Below are 9,233 nucleotides of genomic sequence, written 5' to 3'. Positions count from 1 at the left end.
TTTGTATATACAGATTATTGGTTTCAGAGTCCAGAATTGTTAACAGTACACCATGAAAGCTCATTCATATGGTGGCATGTAAACATTTTCTCACAGTGTAAGATTCTTAGAGGTTACATTTTATTGGAATTATATTACAGATAAACCTATCTCTCAGTGTGTATGATTCTTAATTTATGCAATTTATAGATATTTTCTTTCTCAGAGATATGAACTGCATAATACTTACAAAAAAACAATAGGACCTACCAAGATGTAAATACAAATCATGGATTCAGAGTCCAAAATGGTTACAAATACACCAGGAAACCTCATTCATGAGGAAGCATTTAAACAGTTTTTATTAGAATGTACTCTCAGAGAAAGATGAACTGAACGGTACTTACAAAAAACCAATAGGACCTACCAAGATTTAAATACAGATCACTGGATTCAAAGTTCAGAGTGGTTACCAATACACCAAGAAACCTCATTCACGAGGGAGAGCTAAACATTTTTTTCTAAAATGTTAGATTCTTAGAAGACACATTTTATTGCAATTATTGTACATATATTTACATCAACGCTTATTTGGGTTATATAGTAAAATTCATATAATTACATACATTTCTATAACTACCTTTTTTAGCTTTTCGTACATATTTACAAAAATCAGTGATTTAAAAAAATTATTATATGTATGAAACAGAAGACTTTCTGTCAATCAGGAACTTAAACACATAAGGTCCCACCGAGATTTGAACTCGGATCGCTGGATTCAGAGTCCAGAGTGCTAACCATTACACCACGGAACCTCTCTTCTAACACCACATATACAACTTTCTCTTAGAGTGTGAGATCTTATTTTCTACAAGTTACAGGAATAATAATCAGAGAGATAAGTATTACATTGTATTTACAAAAAAAGCCATTAGGACCTACCAAATTTTGATACAGATTATAGGTTTCAGAGTCCATAATTGTTAACAGTACACAATGAAACCTCATTCATATGGTAGCATGTACATTTTTGGTCAGAGTATAAGATTCTTAGTGGATACATTTTATTGGAATTAAATGACAGATAAACCTGTCTCTCAGTGTGTAAGATTCTTAATTTATGCAATTTATAGATATTTTCTTTCTCAGAGATATTAACTGTATTGTGCTTACAACAAAACCAATAGAACCTACCAAGATGTAAATATAGATCATGGATTCAGAGTCCAAAATGTTTACCAATACACCATGAAACCTCATCCATTAGGGAGCATCTAAATATTTTTATAAGAATGTACTCTCAGAGAGATATGAACTGAATGGTACTTACAAAAAAACCAATAGGACCTACCAAGATTTAAATACAGATCACTGTATTCAAAGATCAGAGTGGAGTGGTTACTAATACACCAAGAAACCACATTCATTAGGGAACATCTAAACATTTTTTTTCTAAAATGTTAGATTCTTAGAAGACACATTTTATTGAAGTTATTGTACATATATTAACATCAATGCTTATTTGGATTACACAGTAAAATTCATATAATTACAAACATTTCTATAACTACCTTTTTTTAGATTTTAGTACATATTTACAATAATCAGTGATTTAAAAAATGTATTATATGTATAAAAAAGAAAAGTTTTTGTCAATCAAGGACTTAAACTGAAGGTACTAAAATGCACCTGGTGCCACCGAGATTTGAACTCAATTTACTGGATTCAGAGTACAGAGTGCTAACCATAACACCATGGAATCTCCCTTCTAATAACACATATAAAACTTTCTCTCAGAGTGTAAGATCTTAATTTCTACAAGATACAGAAATATTCATTCAGAGAGATATGTACTACATTGTATTTACAAATAAAACAATTAGGACCTACCAATTTGTATATACAGATTATTGGTTTCAGAGTCCAGAATTGTTAACAGTACACCATGAAAGCTCATTCATATGGTGGCATGTAAAAAATTTTCTCACAGTGTAAGATTCTTAGAGGTTACATTTTATTGGAATTATATTACAGATAAACCTGTCTCTCAGTGTGTATGATTCTTAATTTATGCAATTTATAGATATTTTCTTTCTCAGAGATATGAACTGCATAATACTTACAAAAAAACAATAGGACCTACCAAGATGTAAATACAAATCATGGATTCAGAGTCCAAAATGGTTACAAATACACCAGGAAACCTCATTCATGAGGAAGCATTTAAACAGTTTTTATTAGAATGTACTCTCAGAGAAATATGAACTGAACGGTACTTACAAAAAACCAATAGGACCTACCAAGATTTAAATACAGATCACTGGATTCAAAGTTCAGAGTGGTTACCAATACACCAAGAAACCTCATTCACGAGGGAGAGCTAAACATTTTTTTCAAAAATGTTAGATTCTTAGAAGACACATTTTATTGCAATTATTGTACATATATTTACATCAACGCTTATTTGGGTTATATAGTAAAATTCATATAATTACATACATTTCTATAACTACCTTTTTTAGCTTTTCGTACATATTTACAAAAATCACTGATTTAAAAAAATTATTATATGTATGAAACAGAAGACTTTCTGTCAATCAGGAACTTAAACACATAAGGTCCCACCGAGATTTGAACTCGGATCGCTGGATTCAGAGTCCAGAGTGCTAACCATTACACCACGGAACCTCTCTTCTAACACCACATATACAACTTTCTCTTAGAGTGTGAGATCTTATTTTCTACAAGTTACAGGAATAATAATCAGATAGATAAGTATTACATTGTATTTACAAAAAAAGCCATTAGGACCTACCAAATTTTGATACAGATTATAGGTTTCAGAGTCCATAATTGTTAACAGTACACAATGAAACCTCATTCATATGGTAGCATGTACATTTTTGGTCAGAGTATAAGATTCTTAGTGGATACATTTTATTGGAATTAAATGACAGATAAACCTGTCTCTCAGTGTGTAAGATTCTTAATTTATGCAATTTATAGATATTTTCTTTCTCAGAGATATTAACTGTATTGTGCTTACAACAAAACCAATAGAACCTACCAAGATGTAAATATAGATCATGGATTCAGAGTCCAAAATGTTTACCAATACACCATGAAACCTCATCCATTAGGGAGCATCTAAATATTTTTATAAGAATGTACTCTCAGAGAGATATGAACTGAATGGTACTTACAAAAAACCAATAGGACCTACCAAGATTTAAATACAGATCACTGTATTCAAAGATCAGTGTGAAGTGGTTACTAATACACCAAGAAACCACATTCATTAGGGAACATCTAAACATTTTTTTTCTAAAATGTTAGATTCTTAGAAGACACATTTTATTGAAGTTATTGTACATATATTAACATCAATGCTTATTTGGATTACACAGTAAAATTCATATAATTACAAACATTTCTATAACTACCTTTTTTGAGATTTTAGTACATATTTACAATAATCAGTGATTTAAAAAATGTATTATATGTATAAAAAAGAAAAGTTTTTGTCAATCAAGGACTTAAACTGAAGGTACTAAAATGCACCTGGTGCCACCGAGATTTGAACTCAATTTACTGGATTCAGAGTACAGAGTGCTAACCATAACACCATGGAATCTCCCTTCTAATAACACATATAAAACTTTCTCTCAGAGTGTAAGATCTTAATTTCTACAAGATACAGAAATATTCATTCAGAGAGATATGTACTACATTGTATTTACAAATAAAACCATTAGGACCTACCAATTTGTATATACAGATTATTGGTTTCAGAGTCCAGAATTGTTAACAGTACACCATGAAAGCTCATTCATATGGTGGCATGTAAAAAAATTTCTCACAGTGTAAGATTCTTAGAGGTTACATTTTATTGGAATTATATTACAGATAAACCTGTCTCTCAGTGTGTATGATTCTTAATTTATGCAATTTATAGATATTTTCTTTCTCAGAGATATGAACTGCATAATACTTACAAAAAAAACAATAGGACCTACCAAGATGTAAATACAAATCATGGATTCAGAGTCCAAAATGGTTACAAATACACCAGGAAACCTCATTCATGAGGAAGCATTTAAAAAGTTTTTATTAGAATGTACTCTCAGAGAAATATGAACTGAACGGTACTTACAAAAAACCAATAGGACCTACCAAGATTTAAATACAGATCACTGGATTCAAAGTTCAGAGTGGTTACCAATACACCAAGAAACCTCATTCACGAGGGAGAGCTAAACATTTTTTTCTAAAATGTTAGATTCTTAGAAGACACATTTTATTGCAATTATTGTACATATATTTACATCAACGCTTATTTGGGTTATATAGTAAAATTCATATAATTACATACATTTCTATAACTACCTTTTTTAGCTTTTCGTACATATTTACAAAAATCAGTGATTTAAAAAAAATATTATATGTATGAAAAAGAAGACTTTCTGTCAATCAGGAACTTAAACTAAAGGTACAAAAACACATCGGGTCCCACCGAGATTTGAACTCGGATCGCTGGATTCAGAGTCCAGAGTGCTAACCATTACACCACGGAACCTCTCTTCTAACACCACATATACAACTTTCTCTTAGAGTGTGAGATCTTATTTTCTACAAGTTACAGGAATAATAATCAGATAGATAAGTATTACATTGTATTTACAAAAAAAGCCATTAGGACCTACCAAATTTTGATACAGATTATAGGTTTCAGAGTCCATAATTGTTAACAGTACACAATGAAACCTCATTCATATGGTAGCATGTACATTTTTGGTCAGAGTATAAGATTCTTAGTGGATACATTTTATTGGAATTAAATGACAGATAAACCTGTCTCTCAGTGTGTAAGATTCTTAATTTATGCAATTTATAGATATTTTCTTTCTCAGAGATATTAACTGTATTGTGCTTACAACAAAACCAATAGAACCTACCAAGATGTAAATATAGATCATGGATTCAGAGTCCAAAATGTTTACCAATACACCATGAAACCTCATCCATTAGGGAGCATCTAAATATTTTTATAAGAATGTACTCTCAGAGAGATATGAACTGAATGGTACTTACAAAAAACCAATAGGACCTACCAAGATTTAAATACAGATCACTGTATTCAAAGATCAGAGTGGAGTGGTTACTAATACACCAAGAAACCACATTCATTAGGGAACATCTAAACATGTTTTTCTAAAATGTTAGATTCTTAGAAGACACATTTTATTGAAGTTATTGTACATATATTAACATCAATGCTTATTTGGATTACACAGTAAAATTCATATAATTACAAACATTTCTATAACTACCTTTTTTTAGATTTTAGTACATATTTACAATAATCAGTGATTTAAAAAATGTATTATATGTATAAAAAAGAAAAGTTTTTGTCAATCAAGGACTTAAACTGAAGGTACTAAAATGCACCTGGTGCCACCGAGATTTGAACTCAATTTACTGGATTCAGAGTACAGAGTGCTAACCATAACACCATGGAATCTCCCTTCTAATAACACATATAAAACTTTCTCTCAGAGTGTAAGATCTTAATTTCTACAAGATACAGAAATATTCATTCAGAGAGATATGTACTACATTGTATTTACAAATAAAACCATTAGGACCTACCAATTTGTATATACAGATTATTGGTTTCAGAGTCCAGAATTGTTAACAGTACACCATGAAAGCTCATTCATATGGTGGCATGTAAAAAAATTTCTCACAGTGTAAGATTCTTAGAGGTTACATTTTATTGGAATTATATTACAGATAAACCTGTCTCTCAGTGTGTATGATTCTTAATTTATGCAATTTATAGATATTTTCTTTCTCAGAGATATGAACTGCATAATACTTACAAAAAAAACAATAGGACCTACCAAGATGTAAATACAAATCATGGATTCAGAGTCCAAAATGGTTACAAATACACCAGGAAACCTCATTCATGAGGAAGCATTTAAAAAGTTTTTATTAGAATGTACTCTCAGAGAAATATGAACTGAACGGTACTTACAAAAAACCAATAGGACCTACCAAGATTTAAATACAGATCACTGGATTCAAAGTTCAGAGTGGTTACCAATACACCAAGAAACCTCATTCACGAGGGAGAGCTAAACATTTTTTTCTAAAATGTTAGATTCTTAGAAGACACATTTTATTGCAATTATTGTACATATATTTACATCAACGCTTATTTGGGTTATATAGTAAAATTCATATAATTACATACATTTCTATAACTACCTTTTTTAGCTTTTCGTACATATTTACAAAAATCAGTGATTTAAAAAAAATATTATATGTATGAAAAAGAAGACTTTCTGTCAATCAGGAACTTAAACTAAAGGTACTAAAACACATCGGGTCCCACCGAGATTTGAACTCGGATCGCTGGATTCAGAGTCCAGAGTGCTAACCATTACACCACGGAACCTCTCTTCTAACACCACATATACAACTTTCTCTTAGAGTGTGAGATCTTATTTTCTACAAGTTACAGGAATAATAATCAGATAGATAAGTATTACATTGTATTTACAAAAAAAGCCATTAGGACCTACCAAATTTTGATACAGATTATAGGTTTCAGAGTCCATAATTGTTAACAGTACACAATGAAACCTCATTCATATGGTAGCATGTACATTTTTGGTCAGAGTATAAGATTCTTAGTGGATACATTTTATTGGAATTAAATGACAGATAAACCTGTCTCTCAGTGTGTAAGATTCTTAATTTATGCAATTTATAGATATTTTCTTTCTCAGAGATATTAACTGTATTGTGCTTACAACAAAACCAATAGAACCTACCAAGATGTAAATATAGATCATGGATTCAGAGTCCAAAATGTTTACCAATACACCATGAAACCTCATCCATTAGGGAGTATCTAAATATTTTTATAAGAATGTACTCTCAGAGAGATATGAACTGAATGGTACTTACAAAAAACCAATAGGACCTACCAAGATTTAAATACAGATCACTGTATTCAAAGATCAGAGTGGAGTGGTTACTAATACACCAAGAAACCACATTCATTAGGGAACATCTAAACATTTTTTTCTAAAATGTTAGATTCTTAGAAGACACATTTTATTGAAGTTATTGTACATATATTAACATCAATGCTTATTTGGATTACACAGTAAAATTCATATAATTACAAACATTTCTATAACTACCTTTTTTTAGATTTTAGTACATATTTACAATAATCAGTGATTTAAAAAATGTATTATATGTATAAAAAAGAAAAGTTTTTGTCAATCAAGGACTTAAACTGAAGGTACTAAAATGCACCTGGTGCCACCGAGATTTGAACTCAATTTACTGGATTCAGAGTACAGAGTGCTAACCATAACACCATGGAATCTCCCTTCTAATAACACATATAAAACTTTCTCTCAGAGTGTAAGATCTTAATTTCTACAAGATACAGAAATATTCATTCAGAGAGATATGTACTACATTGTATTTACAAATAAAACCATTAGGACCTACCAATTTGTATATACAGATTATTGGTTTCAGAGTCCAGAATTGTTAACAGTACACCATGAAAGCTCATTCATATGGTGGCATGTAAAAAAATTTCTCACAGTGTAAGATTCTTAGAGGTTACATTGTATTGGAATTATATTACAGATAAACCTGTCTCTCAGTGTGTATGATTCTTAATTTATGCAATTTATAGATATTTTCTTTCTCAGAGATATGAACTGCATAATACTTACAAAAAAACAATAGGACCTACCAAGATGTAAATACAAATCATGGATTCAGAGTCCAAAATGGTTACAAATACACCAGGAAACCTCATTCATGAGGAAGCATTTAAACAGTTTTTATTAGAATGTACTCTCAGAGAAATATGAACTGAACGGTACTTACAAAAAACCAATAGGACCTACCAAGATTTAAATACAGATCACTGGATTCAAAGTTCAGAGTGGTTACCAATACACCAAGAAACCTCATTCACGAGGGAGAGCTAAACATTTTTTTCTAAAATGTTAGATTCTTAGAAGACACATTTTATTGCAATTATTGTACATATATTTACATCAACGCTTATTTGGGTTATATAGTAAAATTCATATAATTACATACATTTCTATAACTACCTTTTTTAGCTTTTCGTACATATTTACAAAAATCAGTGATTTAAAAAAATTATTATATGTATGAAAAAGAAGACTTTCTGTCAATCAGGAACTTAAACTAAAGGTACTAAAACACATCAGGTCCCACCAAGATTTGAACTCGGATAGCTGGATTCAGAGTCCAGAGTGCTAACCATTACACCACGGAACCTCTCTTCTAACACCACATATACAACTTTCTCTTAGAGTGTGAGATCTTATTTTCTACAAGTTACAGGAATAATAATCAGATAGATAAGTATTACATTGTATTTACAAAAAAAAGCCATTAGGACCTACCAAATTTTGATACAGATTATAGGTTTCAGAGTCCATAATTGTTAACAGTACACAATGAAACCTCATTCATATGGTAGCATGTACATTTTTGGTCAGAGTATAAGATTCTTAGTGGATACATTTTATTGGAATTAAATGACAGATAAACCTGTCTCTCAGTGTGTAAGATTCTTAATTTATGCAATTTATAGATATTTTCTTTCTCAGAGATATTAACTGTATTGTGCTTACAACAAAACCAATAGAACCTACCAAGATGTAAATATAGATCATGGATTCAGAGTCCAAAATGTTTACCAATACACCATGAAACCTCATCCATTAGGGAGCATCTAAATATTTTTATAAGAATGTACTCTCAGAGAGATATGAACTGAATGGTACTTACAAAAAACCAATAGGACCTACCAAGATTTAAATACAGATCACTGTATTCAAAGATCAGAGTGGAGTGGTTACTAATACACCAAGAAACCACATTCATTAGGGAACATCTAAACATTTTTTTCTAAAATGTTAGATTCTTAGAAGACACATTTTATTGAAGTTATTGTACATATATTAACATCAATGCTTATTTGGATTACACAGTAAAATTCATATAATTACAAACATTTCTATAACTACCTTTTTTTTAGATTTTAGTACATATTTACAATAATCAGTGATTTAAAAAATGTATTATATGTATAAAAAAGAAAAGTTTTTGTCAATCAAGGACTTAAACTGAAGGTACTAAAATGCACCTGGTGCCACTGAGATTTGAACTCAATTTAC

At 30.4% G+C, this 9,233-nt stretch overlaps 5 non-coding genes across 5 annotated transcripts; all 5 read right to left on the bottom strand.

Moving 5' to 3' along the window:
* Positions 1-722: 722 nt before the first annotated feature.
* TRNAQ-CUG (transfer RNA glutamine (anticodon CUG)) lies at positions 723-794 on the bottom strand. The gene has a single exon. It is a non-coding gene; the product is annotated as a tRNA-Gln (tRNA).
* Positions 795-2,595: 1,801 nt separating this feature from the next.
* On the bottom strand, positions 2,596-2,667 carry TRNAQ-CUG (transfer RNA glutamine (anticodon CUG)). Its single transcript has one exon. It is a non-coding gene; the product is annotated as a tRNA-Gln (tRNA).
* A 1,816-nt stretch (positions 2,668-4,483) lies between these two features.
* On the bottom strand, positions 4,484-4,555 carry TRNAQ-CUG (transfer RNA glutamine (anticodon CUG)). Its single transcript has one exon. It is a non-coding gene; the product is annotated as a tRNA-Gln (tRNA).
* Positions 4,556-6,370: 1,815 nt separating this feature from the next.
* TRNAQ-CUG (transfer RNA glutamine (anticodon CUG)) lies at positions 6,371-6,442 on the bottom strand. The gene has a single exon. It is a non-coding gene; the product is annotated as a tRNA-Gln (tRNA).
* Positions 6,443-8,256: 1,814 nt separating this feature from the next.
* On the bottom strand, positions 8,257-8,328 carry TRNAQ-CUG (transfer RNA glutamine (anticodon CUG)). Its single transcript has one exon. It is a non-coding gene; the product is annotated as a tRNA-Gln (tRNA).
* Between the last annotated feature and the right edge of the window lie 905 nt (positions 8,329-9,233).

Source organism: Pseudophryne corroboree, chromosome 11 (genome assembly GCF_028390025.1).
Source record: "Pseudophryne corroboree isolate aPseCor3 chromosome 11, aPseCor3.hap2, whole genome shotgun sequence".
Lineage (NCBI taxonomy): Eukaryota > Metazoa > Chordata > Amphibia > Anura > Myobatrachidae > Pseudophryne > Pseudophryne corroboree.
The sequence above is the reverse complement of the archived record's forward strand: the minus strand, read 5'-3'. Positions and strand labels throughout refer to the sequence as shown.